General features: G+C 37.9%; 1 long non-coding RNA gene and 1 pseudogene across 2 annotated transcripts in view; both read right to left on the bottom strand.

Moving 5' to 3' along the window:
* LOC101178192 overlaps nucleotides 1–18,300 on the bottom strand; it is a 177,557-nt gene that overhangs the window by 137,701 nt on the left and 21,556 nt on the right. The window lies entirely within an intron of this gene.
* LOC100589382 lies at nucleotides 6,324–6,633 on the bottom strand (annotated as a pseudogene).

Raw genomic sequence — 18,300 nt, 5'->3', positions numbered from 1 at the left:
GGAGATATTTGTATAAAAGATAGTGAGAATTACATATAAATATCATGTTCTGTAGTGCCTTATAAGCCTCTGATATTTTGCTATAATGTAAAATATTTATTTACGTTCACATTCAACTTACATTTATTGGATAACAGACATTGGAATACAAAAACAAATCAGCCATGGCTGCTGACAATCCAGCAGGGTGGAGAGATATATGAACGGTTTATTACAATTCGATGTGCCAAATAAATTTATAGAAAGATTCACATGAGCAGAGGAAGAACATATAACCCAACTCACTCAGGAGAGTGGGGAGAGCGTGCTGGAGACAGTGACTCTCTGTCTGAAGAGATGGTTGGATTTAACTAGGGCAAACATAGTGAATTTGTCTTGGTGATGGAGTGCTAGTTTAGAGTCCAAGAATCTAAAACTTACTAACTCCATGTCCATGGGCAAGTTACTTTATGTCTCTGTTTAAAATGGTGATAAAAATTGTCCATGCCTGTCAAGACTGATTGGGGATTACATGAATTGATTAGAACAGTACCTGGAGTTTAGTAAGCAGCTTATAAAAACAAGCTGCTACTGTTTTTTTGTTTTTTTTTTTAAGTTCCAGGGTACATGTGCAGGATGTGCAGATTTGTTACATGGGTAAACGTGTGCCATGGTGGTTTGCTGTACCTATCAACCCATTGCCTAGGTATAAAGCCCAGCGTGCATTAGCTAGTTTTCCTAATGCTCTCCCTCCTGACACCCAGCCCCTGACAGGCCCCAGTGTGTGTTGCTCCCCTCAATTGTCTATGTGTTCTCATTGTTCAACTCCCACTTGTAAGTGAGAACATGCTGTGTTTGGTTTTCTGTTCCTGCGTTAGTTTGCTGAGGATAATGGTTTCTAGCTCCATCCATGTCCATGCAAAGGACATGATTTCATTCCTTTATATTGCTGCGTACTATTCCATGCTGTATATGTGCCACATTTTCTTTATCCAGTCTATCATTGATGGAAGACATGCTATTGTTTTTATTATCAAGTATGGTAGAGTGGGAGAAGGGAGGTAGAGTCTTACAAACAAGAGAGTGACAGGAAGGACACAGAAGCAGAAGAAACAGCCTTGCACAGGGTGCAGTTCAAGCCAGAGAATGGCAAGAGATGAATGTGGAGAAGTAGGCAGGGACTAGAGCACAGTGGCTGCTAATGCCCTCCTTAGGCACTTGACGGTGATCCTGACTTGGGGATATTCTCTGCAGGGGAAGGATGTGCTCAGACTTGGCTGGCTGAGCTGTCACTCTGGATGTTTGCAGTGGATAAGACTGGAGTCACAAAGTGATAGATCAGTTTAGCTAGAAATGATGAAGTTTGAACTAGAAGAACAATGCTAGAGAACAGAGTGGAAGCAAGCAATTTAAGGAATATCTAGTGGGGAAATATTATCAAGTCAAAGTGGATAATTTGTTGTATTTTGTAGAAAGATGGGGGAAGCCATGGGTCACATGGAGTCCAGCTTAACAGGCGATTTTTACCATTATCCCCAAAGGAGAGAACAGGGATAGCAGGGAGAAAAGGAGATGAGCATGCAGCAGCTCAGTACCATTATTCACAGCCCCTTTCCCGAATTTTTTATATCCAGAACTTCTCCTTAAACAGCTAAGCCTTTCAACTTGCTGAAATATCAGCTCAGTTGAGCAGTCTGAAGAATAAAGAAGCATGAGTCTCCACTGACTAATTATGCCATCTCTCCGTCGGTGTAAATGCTCCCTTAAATCACCCTTGAATTTCTCCTCTATTCCCGAGGAACTGGTTGGGAGTTGAAGCAGGCTATAATAATTTAATCTCTACATAAATTCATAGAATAGAAGTGACAGGACAAAGTTTCACACCACTATATTCTGAATGTTCACATCTCATTTCTGGATGCCACTGAACCTGTATCCATTAAAAGAACACACATTCTTAAAAGTCCCGTAATTTTTTTTTATTGATTTGCTGTGGCATTCTGAAGAGATTCAGGACATTTTCCATCTCCGCTTTTACGCATTTGTATTCCATATAGATGCTTTCAAGGTTTCAGTTGCTGAATCTGCATTGTTGAGATGAAATCATGAGCCTTTTGATTTAATGTAAGAGCTTCATTATTCTCAGCTGTGTCCTTTGGTGCCTGTATTTCTGCTGCCTAAAAATGCCATCAGGATTCATCAAAAAATAAACAAAACGCTCTTAAAATTTACTTTCTGTCTGTAAACAACAGGAAGAGTAGCCGAAAGGGTACAAGGAAATCTAAATAGGATGCAAAATATATGCAGGGATTTTGATACACATTATTCTTCTGAAAACTTCGTTTTATGCCGCCATTTTAAAAATTTCTAAACGATTCAGAGAACAACCTCCTTTTTCCTTCCCATAGAAAAAGAGTTTAGATTAAAGATATTAGCATCATTTTCTCTTCTAGTTTGTGTTCACTTTATATTTCACAAAGATGAAATGGATGTTTATTCTTACACTGTTCCTGTGTTATTCTTTATGTACTCTCTGCAGATAGATCCAATTTAGTATTTCATAGAAGGTGGGGCAGGCATCGTGTACATACAACTGTACCAGAGAAATCATGCTTCGAAATAGAAAAATATTACCATCCTCATAACATGATTTCATCTACTAAAGTGCCTCCATGTAAAAAAAAAAAAAAGAAAAAAAAAAAAAAAGATGGCCTAGGAGGTTACCTAAGACTTATGTTTTCCAAAAGGGGGACATGTGGCACTGCTGATAAATGAATATGGTTTTGAATATAACACTAAGGTGGAATTAATTACCCAGAACACATAATAAGAAAAGTTTTCTTGTTTCAATTCTTTCAGTACTTCTAGTTACTTAAAAGAGGAGGGAGAGGATCAGGAAAAATAACTAATGGTACTAGGCTTAATACCTGGGTCATGAAATAATCTGCACAAGAAACCCTATGACACAAGTTTGCCTGTGTAACAAACTTGCACGTGTACCCCTGAACTTAAAATAAAAGTCAAAAAAAAAAAAAAGCAGTTGTGTGCTGGGTTGCCTCTTAGATGCTTACGAGAGGAGGCTGTTTGCATCTCCTCCCATCCATATCCAGTGATGCTACCTCAGTAGCCTGAAATTATCCGTGGTGGAAAGGTCTACAGACAGAAATCAGAAATTTCTACAAGTCAGCCTCTTTGTCTCACATAGCTGTTGAATGTGGACCAGCACGTCATTGCTGGGAGGAGATAGTGTCGGTCTGGTCCTACCATTCAGGTCTTCAGCACTTCTGTAATCCATGCTGACCTCTTTTTTAATAACAAACCTGCAGTTTCCAGCCTTTTGTGTGAGGTAGACTCTCCTAGTACCATTTTCCTTTCATTGACATCACTTTGGAAGTTATCTTTAATTTATGCCAGCTATATTGGTTTTGCTTTTATAGTAATGATATAGTGTCTTTCTTTAAATATGTTTATTTAGATCAATTCAGCAAGAAAGATAAGCTCAATTTAAAAAAAAGTGATTATGTAGATAATACATTAAAAAGGCAAAATAAAGAAAGTGTTACTGGTAAACCCAAAGATTGGGACACATTGTTCTGGGCGGTTTTCCAGTTTTTATTGCTATACAGTTTAATGGGTCATAGTTCTCAGCCACAGTTTCTACCCTTGTTATCTAGCCTCGGGGAGTAAGTGTAGGGTATCAAAGAAATATGCATGCCTTTTCTCTCTCTGTATCTTTCATTCTTTCTTACCTCAGTGCAAGTTTCTGTGAAAACTAAAATGAGGATTTCTCTGTGCTTGAGTCTGGCCCTCTCTTGAATGGTTCTGTTTCAAGATTTTCAGTGATTTTATAGTTGTCTGCCTTAAATGTAAAACTCCTCGTGGTTCCGTTGTTAGGTCCCTGGATGTCTTCCCAGGGCTCCTACCCTGAGGGCTGGGGAAAGGATTGATGGCTGAGAAGGGAAGAAATGTGGGAGACTTTAACTTCAGAGCTTTTATTTGTGGTTTGTTTTCCTATTTGTTTTTGTGAAAAGGCAAGCACATAGCATGAGGCTGGAGACGAGCCTGTGCAAGTATATCATTACTCTAATGCTGACTTTGATTGCCTCCTTTTGACCACCTTATTGATATCTAAGATATACAAACAAGACCAACTCCTTCCCATAACTCAAACCAACAGCCGATTTATATTGCACTGTATAGTCTCTTACTCACAGGAGCATCAGTCGTCTGAAGGAAAGGTGCCACTTAATCCCTTTTCTGACTGTCATTCTCTTCAAAGGCCATACTTCTGGGAAGATATAAAGGTGAAAATATAAGAAGATGTGGGATATAGTTTGAAAATTTGTCAGCGTTCAATATTTAGAAGTCAGAAATTAGTTATCCCTCCTTTCTGGAGACTCTTTGCTTCAGCATTCAGTCTACTAGACAAGTTGAGAATGGAGACATAAAATAATTTTAGAGTAGCTGAAATAGACGATAAGATTAAACCATTGTTTGAGTGATTTCTAGAGAGCAATAAGTTTTGCTCAAACATTTCATCTTGATTTCCATTTGCTCTTTCTATAAAAATAAATCTAGATAGACAGGAGCTGAGTCACCACTCAGACATGACATTTTACATTGTCTTTTAAATACAATCGCTATTATGGTGACAATTACGCACATGAAAAATGTGCCTATTGCCTTTTGTCCATGTTTAGCAGCCAGCTGTGGTGTGTGTGCATGTGAATGAGTGTCGATGTGTGCATGTGCATATGCGTTACAATAAGATAACCTCCATTTGCTATTCTATTATAATACCTCCGGTGAGTCTCTGTTTTGAAAAAGAAAAGGTTAGATTGAGAAATAAGTAGTTTACAATAGACACGTTATAAAATTAATATAGAGAAATTCTAAGTAGTCATAATATTCAGATACCCAATTTTTTTTAATATGTTATAAAAAAAGTATGTGCTTGGATGAGGATTTGACTTGAAAAAAAAGGAATGGGGGAAGAGAGAGAGAGAGAGAGAACAAGAATTAACTCTTTGTATGTTTCTGGGATCTTTAAATGTTATGTCTAATTCTATATAATTGGAACTGTCTTGTATAATAAAACATATGTGAGAATATTAGGAAGTTATTCCTTCTTTTATAAAAGGGAATAATGGGACCCAGAAAAGGAAGTGACTGGTTCAAGTTCACCCAGTTCTTTAGAGGCATCAGACTAGAATCCAGTTTCCCTCTTTCCTTGTCCTGTGGACATTTTGTTACTCTTATATGTAAAACAAATATTTAATGTGATTGTAAACCTCAGATCGTATATGTTATTTAGTTGTGAGCAGAATATATTCACTACGAATACTTATTTACTAAGGTGAAAATTTATTCTTTTTCACTTTACAAACCTTTACACAAATGAATGCAAAATCAGAATATATGTTGGAAGCTGCTTGTACTGACTTAGACACAGACATTTAAATGAATTTATACACTAGGGTCACCAGTCTTGCCTTTTTTTTTTTATAAGTAAATATTTATGTTGATTTTATAAGGCTTTCAGACATTAAGTTTGAGAAAGTTAATGGTTATCAGGATTTGCATACAAGATCACAAAACAGTAAAATCAACCAAAGAACAAGACTTCCTTACAACCTCCGAAACATAATAAATTGCAGTTTCTAGTGAAATCTTTATTCTTATGCTATATTCATTTTGGTCTCTTAATTATTTTCCATTGTATACTCTTTGACTTTCTTTGGAATCTCTTGTATGATCTCCTCTATCTTAATAGTATAGTCACCTATTTTAGCTTGACTATATTTTTATCATTCAGAGTAGGATATACTTACTAAGCCAGTTATACTCCGGTAAACTTGTGAATGAGAAAACATTAGAGAACGGAGAATTAAGAACAAGTAATAGAGTTATTATTTCACTGATCCTCACCCAATTTCAGGAAAATCATATCCCTAAGACAGCAATTCTGACTGATAAATTTTTCCATGTCTAAACAGAAAGAAAGGTGAAATTATGGGAATCCTATGATAGTTTACTATACATTGTGTGCTTTTAATAGTTCAACACTGGTAATGTTTGATAATCAAGAGTAAATTAATAGGCTAAAATTTAGAAATGTATACTTTAATAAGTATAAAATGTATAAACAATTAGGTAAGCTTGTGGAGAAGCTGACCAAGATACATAAATTAGGAAATACAAGTGTCCACCTAAATTTTCTATATTTCATTATTTTCATAATATTTATTAAAGGTGTTTAATATATAGTTTCTCATCTGCCATTTTGGGAGTCCTTTAATGTAGAGACAATTCTATTGTCTGATGACAAACGGCAGCCACCATGGTTATTCAGGACCTCCGCATTGGATAAATTCAATTTCTTCTTGAGACACAAGTTTCCTTCTGTATTTCTGAGGTAATGTTTTTATTATTTCTGCAGTGTCTGGTGGACCCTGATACATCAGCACATCTGGTGATGTATCCCTTAGAATGCTGTGAAATTACAGAAGAGTGAGTTGGTAGCCCTGCTGATCTCAAAGCTTCTGATACATTGGGTTTAGGATTGTCTCTTCTGTCAGGAAACCTTATTAATGGAGTGTGTGGTTTGACTACCTGAACGACCCTACTGGCAGACGCCATCTTGCTGCCCATCATAACCCCCGAGAAGGAGCAGTTTCCAGTCTTGCCTTTTAATTTATGAAATTTGTGACAAGTATGGACTTGAAGGAGCATTTCCAAACTGTGGGCGTTTTAGGCCCACATCTTGCATCTGTACATCTTTGAGAAGTACACAGAGAAGGACTGAAGATGAGTAGGTCTGAATGGGATCCCAGCCCACACACCGCTTCTTCATGCAGTTAGCTCTTTCTTAAGTTCAGGAACTTAAGTTGGAACACCTATTCTGACCAGACCAACATGTTCAGGCAGGTTTGATGATCATTTCCTGGGTTCCCATAGTATCTATCCTGTGTCTAAATCTGACATATTGTGTTGAATTAGACTATAAATTCCTTGAGGATGCCTCTGTATCTACTATACCTCCCCACCTCTGGACACAAGCAAAAGCTCAAGCAGTGTTAATGAAATGACCATATCTAAGCAACGTCCCCCAGGATAAAACTTCCCCATTCCCTGCTATCATTTTGTCATTACCAAGTAGTGACATATATACATCCTAGCTTGATTGTACAAATTCCATTCCTTCAAACCAGCAAGAGACACAGGTTCTAGTCTCACAAAAATGTGCTTGGTCATCCAGGATCAGCTGTTGATACTCTCAGAGCTTCAGTGCCTTCATGGGTCAATAATAGGAACATTTGTTATTTGCCTCATAGCACTGGTGCAAAATATAATATGAGTATTTTATTAATAGCAGTTCACATGTATGAAGCTTTTCCTATGTTCCAGGCACTGTGTTAGTTCCTTTATAAGTATCAGTTTATTTGATCCTCACCACAAACCATATTCTTGAGTTCAATAGGGCCATGATTCATATCCAGGCTAAATCTGATTTTGAATCCAGGTCTCACACTCCTAAATGATTGTCTCATACTATTTGCCCTCAAATGAGATAAAATATGCAAGTATTTTGAGACATAGCAAAGTGACTCAGAACTATAAGGCAATGATGGTGTAGAAATGGATGCATAGGCTGAATCTTTAATTAAGCAAGAAAAAACTGACATAGAGAAATCCAAAGAAATTCACGAAAGACATTGTCCCCATGGAAGGAGGGGAAAAAGTGGTCCAGTGATATATTTGAAGGAGGTGGAGTGGGGTGGTGTGATTGGCTAACAGAGTTGGAATCACATCTGTTATTACTTCCCTTGCTTTATTTCCAGCGGGTGGTTTTCTCAACCTAGAATTCCAATCTCAACTCCCCATTCTTCCACTCTCCCTACACCCACCTTCTACCACCTTCTCTAACCTGGTCAGAAATCTTCTAGTCCTTTAATGTTCAGCCAAATCACCACCTCCTTGTGATTTCTTTTTAGGTTTTTGCCTTACTCCCTTAGAAATGAATCATTTCTTCTTTTCTGCTCTCACAACCTCTTTTACTTCTATTTCAGGGTTTCTTAAATTTGGTATTCTTGACATTTTGGTCCAGATAATTCTTTCGTGTTTGGGAGCTGTCTTGTACATTGTAGGATGTTTGGCAGCATCTCTGGCCTCTGCTTTTTGAATGCATGATTTACTCCCCCAGTCATGACGATCAAAAATGTTTCCAGACATTGCCAAAAGTCCCCTCCAGGGCAAAATCACCTCACTTGAAAGCTTTTGGTTTTTTAGCCATTGTAACTACATGACCCAGTTTTTAAGGGGAGCCCCATACCTGAGCAAATTGTTCCAGTGTTCACTTTGAAAAATATTATTAGTATTAATATATAACCCAGTGTTTCAAACTTTTATGAGCTTTAGAGGGATCTGGGAGCTTATTAACACATAGATAGCTGGCCCCCAAGCCACTTTTCCCCAAGTCTCTGATTCCGCTACTCTGGGTGGGGGTGTAAGAGTGCCTTTCTAATACATTTTTTTTTCTTTTTTCTTTCTTTGTTTGTTTTTTTTTCCTAGCTTCACAAACTTTGTTTAATAAATGTCATAATCTCACAAAGTAAAATGCTATCATCATTGAATATAACAAATGTTTGCATCATATAAGTAACAAATATTTGGTATAACTACTACATGTATTCACTTATCTATTTAGATATATCAATATCATTATATAAAAGATATAGTGCAGCACTGCTATCTATGTAGATTCATCAGTGACTTTTTTTTATTTTTATGTTTTTGAGTCGGAGTCTCGCTCTCTTTCCCAGGCTGGAGTGCAGTGGCGCGATATCGGCTCACTGCAAGCTCCTCCTCCCGGGTTCACGCCATTCTCCTGCCTCAGCCTCCCGAGTAGCTGAGACCACAGGAGCCTGCCACCATGCCCGGCTAATTTTTTGTATTTTTAGTAGAGACGGGGTTTCACCATGTTAGTCAGGATGGTCTCGATTTCCTGGCCTCGTGACAGACCCGCCTCAGCCTCCCAAAGTGCTGGGATTACAGGCGTGAGCCACCGTGCCCGGCCCATCGGTGACTTTTCTATTTCCCCCACCAGTTCTTGACCGTTCTCTTGATTAGTACGTAATCAAGATGGAATATCTGCAAGTGCAAGTTTCTTCTCATCTATCTTCATCAACATTTTTTTTCTGATTGGAAACAACTTGCATATATACAGAAATTTAGCTTGATTTAATATTACCAATGCTGAATATTCTCATCCAGGCATGTGAGATGCCCATGCAACTTTCCAAAATTATTTTGTATGCTTCTGTGTTTTTTGTATAATTTTTATAAGTTTACGTTTTTATTTTTTTATTTTTTTTCATGATTCAAGCACCTTTATTTTTTTTTATTATTATACTTTAAGTTTTAGGGTACATGTGCACAATGTGCAGGTTTGGTACATATGTATCCATGTGCCATGTTGGTATGCTGCACCCATTAACTCGTTATTTAGCATTAGGTATATCTCCTAATGCCGTCCCTCCCCGCTCCCCCCACCCCACAACAGTCCTGAGAGTGTGATGTTCCCCTTCCTGTGTCCATGTGTTCTCATTGTTCAGTTCCCACCTATGAATAAGAACATGCAGTGTTTGGTTTTTTGTCCTTGCGATAGTTTACTGAGAATGATGGTTTCCAGTTTCATCCATGTCCCTACAAAGGACATGAACTCATCATTTTTTATGGCTGCATAGTATTCCATGGTGTATATGTACCACATTTTCTTAATCCAGTCTATCGTTGTTGGACATTTGGGTTGGTTCCAAGTCTTTGCTATTGTGAATAGTGCCGCAATAAACATACGTGTGCATGTGTCTTTATAGCAGCATGATTTATAGTCCTTTGGGTATATACCCAGTAATGGGATGGCTGGGTCAAATGGTATTTCTAGTTCTAGATCCCTGAGGAATCGCCACACTGACTTCCACAATGGTTGAACTAGTTTACAGTCCCACCAACAGTGTAAAAGTGTTCCTATTTCTCCACATCCTCTCCAGCACCTGTTGTTTCCTGACTTTTTAATGATGGCCATTCTAACTGGTGTGAGATGGTATCTCACTGTGGTTTTGGTTTGCATTTCTCTGATGGCCAGTGATGATGAGCATTTCTTCATGTGTTGTTTGGCTGCATAAATGTCTTCTTTTGAGAAATGTCTGTTCATGTCCTTTGCCCACTTTTTGATGGGGTTGTTTGTTTTTTTCTTGTAAATTTGTTTGAGTTCATTGTAGATTCTGGATATTAGCCCTTTGTCAGATGAGTAGGTTGCAAAAATTTTCTCCCATTTTGTAGGTTGTCTGTTCACTCTGATGGTAGTTTCTTTTGCTGTGCAGAAGCTCTTTAGTTTAATTAGATCCCATTTGTCAATTTTGGCTTTTGTTGCCATTGCTTTTGGTGTTTTAGACATGAAGTCCTTGCCCATGCCTATGTCCTGAATGGTATTGCCTAGGTTTTCTTCTAGGGTTTTTATGGTTTTAGGTCTAACATGTAAGTGTTTAATCCATCTTGAATTAATTTTTGTATAAGGTGTAAGGAAGGGATCCAGTTTCAGCTTTCTACATATGGCTAGCCAGTTTTCCTAGCACCATTTATTAAATAGGGAATCCTTTTCCCATTGCTTGTTTTTGTCAGGTTTGTCAAAGATCAGATAGTTGTAGATATGTGGCATTATTTCTGAGGGCTCTGTTCTGTTCCATTGATCTATGTCTCTGTTGTGGTACCAGTACAATGCTGTTTTGGTTACCGTAGCCTTGTAGTATAGTTTGAAGTCAGGTAGCATGATGCCTCCAGCTTTGTTCTTCTGCCTTAGGATTGACTTGGCAATGCGGGCTCTTTTTTGGTTCCATATGAACTTTAAAGTAGTTTTCTCCAATTCTGTGAAGAAGGTCATTGGTAGCTTGATGGGGATGGCATTGAATCTATAAATTACCTTGAGCAGTATGGCCATTTTCACGATATTGATTCTTCCTACCCATGAGCATGGAATGTTCTTCCATTTGTTTGTATCCTCTTTTATTTCATTGAGCAGTGGTTTGTAGTTCTCCTTGAAGAGGTCCTTCACATCCCTTGTAAGTTGGATTCCTAGGTATTTTATTTTCTTTGAAGCAATTGTGAATGGGAGTTCACTCATGATTTGGCTCTCTGTTTGTGATTGGTGTACAAGAATGCTTGTGATTTTTGTACATTGATTTTGTATCCTGAGACTTTGCTGAAGTTGCTAATCAGCTTAAGGAGATTTTGGGCTGAGACGATGGGGTTTTCTAGATATACAATCATATCATCTGCAAATAGGGACAATTTGACTTCCTCTTTTCCTAATTGAGTACCCTTTATTTCCTTCTCCTGCCTGATTGCCCTGGCCAGAACTCCCAGCACTTATAATTTAAAATTTTATTTTATATTCAGGGAGTATACGTACAGGTTTGTTACATGGATATATGGCAAGATGCTGTGGTTTGGGATACAAATGATCCCATCACCCAGGTAGTGAGCATAGCACCCAATAGGTAGTTTTTCAGCCCTTGCCCTGCTCCCCCTCTACCCCCTGTAGTAGTCCCCGGTGTCTATTGTTACCATCTTTATGTTCATGAAACATATTTCTTAAAATGTGGTGCTGCTGATCTGGGGGCACACTTGGAGAATCATGGTCAGTACCACAGTTCATCAATTCTGCCCGAGCTTTAGCTGGTTAGATGCCTGTTAGGCTGGACCATACTTTACTATTTCTTCTGCCCCCAACTCTGTGCTTAGCACATCATATGATCTCATTGAGTTGAACAAAAAATCAATAAATCTGAAAGTGCTTTGAAAAGGTTAAAAAGATTTACAGATATAAAATGCCATTAGTAAGGTAACGGATTTGCAAAATTTGAGGGTCAGGTAGAGACAGTTATGTTTCCCAGGCATTTTGTCATGAGCTGTAGATGAAATGCCTTCCTTGAATTTGAATACATTGTGATTCAACTAAAGAGTTGCTGTAAATTTTTCTGTTGTCATGGCATATCAAGGAAGTTGATGGATAAAGGGACATACTAATGAGAGTCTAAGTGAAAATATGAAATGAAATCTATGGTCTCTAAGCGACTTTTTTTCAAGGACATTGGGAAGGCATCTATTCCTATCATTGCTGATTATCAGGACCACTAAGCTTTTTTAGGAGGTGGATGAACTTGTACAGATCCTGCCTTTTTGACCATATCTATGTAAATATTGGGAAGAAAAGTGATGAGAGACCATTTGGAAAGTGTAAAAAGTAAGAAAATATGTATCTTGATTCCAAAAATGAGACCGTTCATGTAATAAAGTATAAAGTCATATTTGATAAGTCTGGCTGAAAAGGATGATGTGTGATTCCACACATGCTAAGCATACCTTCATTTAAACAGATTCGGAATGTCCCCAGAGGGCTCCCTCCACCAGCCAGGGGAAAATAAATAAAATAAACAGCCACATCCCAAATAGGAGTTATATGTATATCATAAATCCCGCCTTAGCAACAATAGCATTTGGCTCAAAAGATTACACTAGAATCTCTCAGCATCTCAGCTATACAGGGAGGAAATCAAAGTAGAAACTCAATACCTGAGCACAAAGCAATTGGAAGTTTAAAGAAAAAGCACACCATGAAGACTGGTCACTGTAAACTCTTATAATCCCATATAAGCAAGAAACTATTCCATTTGAACAGCCCCTTTATAAAAAATAGCAAAACTCTTTTTCTGTTACTTTACTTTTTAATGCATCACTTCTATCATGTGAAAATGTTTGGCAGCTCTAACTAAACTCAAGAGTTCTGGAAAAAGATAATACTAGTAATAATAATTTAGGTTATAAAAAGCAGTAACATTGCATTTGAAATGTATATCTTCACATTAAAAAGAAAATAAGTTTTCTAACCTTAATTTTGCACATAAAATATCTGTCTATGGTTAAATGTTCCTCAAAACCTTTTCCAGATTGTTAAAGAAGTCATCATGCTATAACTTGAGCTATTTAATCTCGTTTATTTTCTCTTTATGTGGCAACCACTAGCTGTTCCTACTTTCTCATTACCAGACCTTTCACAATTATTGCCAGAAAGCATATCCATTTCACTGCTCTGTTGTAATTTTGCTACTTCTTCCTTTATTATACTGCTTGATCTCATTCTTATTCTTGTAGAATTCACATTGTTAATCTGTATCTTTTAGGTAGCCTGTTTACCTACAGATGACATTTTTCTCCCAACTCCATCTATAATTCAATGCCTATGCATTTAGGCTCCCAAATGCCATCTCTTGCTCACTAAAAATCCTATACTTGTCACTTCTACAATAATTTAATCCCAAAGTATCCTAATTAATGGATTTTCTATATTTTCTCACATATTTTTCAAAAGCCAAGTCTCAAATTATAAGTTCCTGGCATGAAAAGATATTAAAAACCTAGTGTTAACTGAATTTAAAGAGTCCATAAGCCATTAAAGAATTATGGAGCATGTTATTTTTATTAAAAGAAAAGAAAGGAATACATGCATAGAAACAGCACTAAAGAAATATATCCGCCAGGTGCGGTGGCTCAAACCTGTAATCCTAGCGCTTTGGGAGGCAGAGGCAGGTGGATCACCTGAGGTCAGGAATTTGAGACCAGCCTGGCCATCATGGGGAAACCCCGTCTTTACTAAAAATATAAAAATTAGCCAGGTGTAGTGGCACACCCCTGTTGTCCTAGCTACTCAGGAGGCTGAGACAGGAGAATCACTTGAACCCTGGGAGGCAGAGGTTGCAGTGAGCTGAGATAATGCCACTACACTCTCACCTGGATGACAGAGCAAGACTCCGCCTCAAAAAAAAAAAAATCAATTCATTCACTGATTATCTCTTAGAAGTGAGATTTTAGAGAATTTTCAATTTTTATGTACCTTATTGCTATACTTTTTCTCTACTTGTCAGTGTGCACTAGTTTTATTATCAGAAGAAAAGAAAAAAGACTTTTTTCTATTGACAAAAAAAGAAAATGTCTGTTTTAACGAAAGTAAATCCATATGTCACATGTATTTAATGGTTGTAAACATTTAGCACAGATCATGTGTAAGACAGAAGAGTAACAGAATAGAAGAAAATGAAAGATAGGATTCAAAACTTAAGGTGCTTGGGATTAATCTAGACAATGCAATAAATCATTCAAAATGACATTAAACCCTACTTGTTTATTTTTAAAAATCAGAGTTTTTATACTCAGTATCAGGAACTCTTCTTGGCATGGAGACATCCTGTGAACCCCATCAAAGCCCAGCATATTTTGCAGCTAACATTCTAGTGGAAGAGAAAAACTGCCAACAAATGAGCAAGTTATCTAGCAATGATAAGTATAATGGAAGAACATGATGAAGAGTAAGAGGAGAGAGGGTGACAGAGAAGTGATATATGAGTTAGGGCATTCATGGGAGGATTCTCCAAGTAGGTGAGATGTTGCAGAGGGGTATGTGACGTGAGAGAGCAGCCAGGTGGCGCCATCAGGGAAGAGCAGAGGAAGACACCAGTGCAAAGGCCCTGAAGCAGAACATGTGACTGGCATTCAAAGTACCCCAAGAACCCGTGTGGCTGCAGGGCAGACACAAATCAAGACGTGACATGGTTGGAAATGATGTCAGAGAGATGAAGCGAAGTGGGAGACAAATCATATAGGGCCTTATGGGCCAAGGGAAGAATTTTGAATCTTATAACAATTATTTCTAGAGTCTATAGGAAGGTTTAGGGAAACAGAATGAGATGAAATCTTATTATAAAAGAATCATTATTCTGGCTATCCTGCAAAGAATATTGTTGGAGCATAAGAAGTAAGAACGGTAACCTGTTTGTTGAGAGATGATGGTTTAGGTCAGTGTTTGGCAAACTGTGGCCCATGACCCAAATCTAGCTCATTGCCTGAGAGCTTAGAATGATTTTTAACATTTTTTAATGGTTCCCCTATTAGTGGTTATAGAAGTACCTACATAATATTTTTCATGTAGCTTCTTGGCTGGCAAAGCTTAAACTGTTTACCTGTCTAACTTTTAAAGAAAAAGTCTGTCAACCTCTGGCCTTGGCAATGATGTTAGGCCTTAGGCCCCTGCTGTTTAATCATTTATTATTCCTCCATGCAAATTTTTATTCTGGAGAAGGAAGAGAGAGAAATGGTGCTTGCCAGTTGGAATGAAGGACAAAACATGAAGAAGAGACATATAGTTGGATTCTCCGGGCGTGGTGGCTCACGCCTGTAATCCCAGCACTTTGGGAGGCCGAGGCAGGCAGATCACAAGGTCAGGAGTTCGAGACCATCCTGGCTAACACGTTGAAACCCCGTCTCTACTAAAAATACAAAAAAATTGGCCGGGCATGGTCATGGGTGCCTGTAGTCCCAACTACTCAGGAGGCTGAGGCAGGAGAATGGCGTGAACCAGGGAGGCAGAGCTTGCAGTGAGCCGAGATCGCGCCACTGCACTCCAGACTGGGCAACAGAGCGAAACTCCATCAAAAAAAGAAAAAAAAAAAAGAGACATATAGTTGGATTCAGGATATATTTTTTTTAAAGGCCAAGTGACAAGATATGCTTAGGGATCAGACACAGTGTGTGAAAAAGAGGAGTCAAAAATGACTCCAGGAGTTTTTATCTGAGCAACTGAGTGGATGATGATGCCCATTACTGAGCTGGTGATGAATGGGAAGGAAAAAATTGGGCCAGGGTAGGGGGAAATGAGGTTATGTTGCTTTCGACATGTTAATTTCAGGATCCCTAATAGATTTCCAAATAGAGATGTCTAACGAATGTCAAAAATGTGGTGTAGATAACATGTAATAAAGAATTTCAGAAGATGGCTATGGGTTGAGGCACTGGTATAGGGTTAGGTTTTCGTATGAATAATACTAGTAATCATAACAAAGATGATAATAATAATTAATTGTCATAATAATGTCCCCATCTATTTTAAGCACTGTGTGAGGTAGCTGTCAGACACCAGCAAGCACCCAGCAGACCTCCACCACAAGGAGCATAACTGAGGAAGTTCCCCAGCTGCCTCGCTCTACAATCTATTACCCTCTTTGCACTAGGGCCTGGTCTCCCATGGACAACTCCCAGCGGAAGTGAGAGCATGGCAGGGATTCCAAGGCAAGAAGGACTTGATTGATTAATCAAGAAGGACTTGATTAATGGTTGATTATTGTTCCAGGACTCCCCTTCAGCCTTGCTGAAACTTCTTTATATTGCATGGCAGTTCAGGACACTTGTACCCAATCTTCCTTTCCTCCTCGCTTTCCTTGGAGTCAGACTTGCTTCCTGATGGCTCTCCTCTTCTAGACTTCCCTAAGTCCCTTCTATTGTCCTTCACATGGACATTTCCCCTAGGTAAACTCTTACAAGTTTAATCCCATTTTCATATCCACTTCAGATACCCAAATGAAACACAGCAGCTGAACTACAAGGTCTCACCAAATCCCACTTAAGGCCATTAAAGCATCTCTCTAAAAATAGGTGTTTTGTTATTCCTACATCACAGATCAGGAAAGTAAGGATTGGAAAGGTTAAGTGGTTATCATAGTTTTCAGCCTTTATTTAACAAGTTATTAAATGCCTACTATTTTCAAAATCAGGTGATAGGACTGAATCAAGACTTAAACATGTGGCTTTCTAACTCTGAAGTGTTATGTGTCAACCAGTACGTTGCAGTAGTGGTTCTCAACGGGAGGCAATTTTTTCAGAGGATATTTACTAAATAATGTCTAGAGACAATGCCAGATGTTGTAAGGGGGTGGAGCATGCTACTGGCATCTACTGGGTAGAGGCCAAGGATGCTGCTAAACATCCTGCAATGCACAACAAAGCCCCAACAACCAGGGAGCATCCAGCATCAAACATCAGTAATGCAGAGGCCAGGAAACACTACATTACAGCAGTAGAATTTCACTGAGCTAGAAAAGGAGGCAGATTCCCAGATATAAATGAGTAACAGAAGAATCAGGACCGTCAGGCATAAAAGTAAAAATAAGTAAAAATAAATAAATATGGTCTCCAAGGGAGAGGAAGGGAAGATTCAGATATCCCTAAATAAGAAAGGAGTCAAAATCATTGCAATACATACTTATTAAATGCCTACTGTGGAAAAAAAAAAAACACTCAAAATCTGAAAGGCCAAGGAGAACTAAACCAGGAAAAAGAGCTGGTTTGGGCTAATGTTACAAAAAATTGACTTTTTCTGAACAAATACAACTTCAGCATTACCTAAAAAATTGAAAACAGAAATAAAAGGCATGCATGTATGCAATATACACAGACACACATGCACATGTACACACATATATTATGTGTGCTTAGTTATATTCCAGGCATCTATGCTGAGCAGTTTTGCCACATATATGTTATTTCTGCCCTCACTTTAAATTTCAGAAAACTGAGGCTTAGATCTAGAAAGTAGTTGAATTCCAGTAGAACCTAGAGCCAGAACCCAGAACCCTGTGCTCTAAAGCTCTATTCTAGAATGCCTGTGAGCAATGGAAATAAGTCAATTGTTTAGTAAAAACATTCTTCAAATTTTAAGAGAGTTGATACTAATAATTTGGTACACAATCCTAGGAAGCTTTTGAATATGAATGCAGAGTTGAATGAACACAGACAAACAGAAAGCTCCCAGCACTTTTACTTCTTTCGGCAGGTATGTGTGTTGTATTGTGTATATATATATATATATTACATATAATTAATAATATGCTATGATTTGAGACATGGTGCAAAGTAAGGGAAAAGTAACATTATGCCAACACAATTTACTTTGTTGTGACCCAAAGAGATTTTGTACCACATGGGGAATACAGATTGACAATTATTCTCATTTCCATTTGCAGATATCAATTGGTTAACAACAATTTCATGTTTAGTCTATTACTTTTGCAGATAGATGCATTTTATTGACTGAATCAATACTTAAAGTTTTCATGAACATCACTTTCTACAGAAAATAGCTTCCCTAGAGGGTTCTAAAATGATACTTTTTAGAACAATAAACAATGGCTTTGTCATTTCTTGTAGTAGTGTTTATATAGTATTTCCACTGGAGAGTGAATGTCATAGTCATCAATACAAAAATTTGCAAGAAGTTTCCTAGAGAACTCATAAACCATTTGACAAAAATCAGTATCAAGTCAAGAGAGAAATATTCTGGTCATTTCTTTTTAGGTATGTTCCTTTTATTATATTAGATACTTAATTCTCTTGCATGAATTTTTTTGTATAGTACGCAATTGGATTTCCATACACGTC

Source organism: Nomascus leucogenys, chromosome 21 (genome assembly GCF_006542625.1).
Source record: "Nomascus leucogenys isolate Asia chromosome 21, Asia_NLE_v1, whole genome shotgun sequence".
Lineage (NCBI taxonomy): Eukaryota > Metazoa > Chordata > Mammalia > Primates > Hylobatidae > Nomascus > Nomascus leucogenys.
This window is presented reverse-complemented; position numbering and strand designations above follow the sequence as displayed.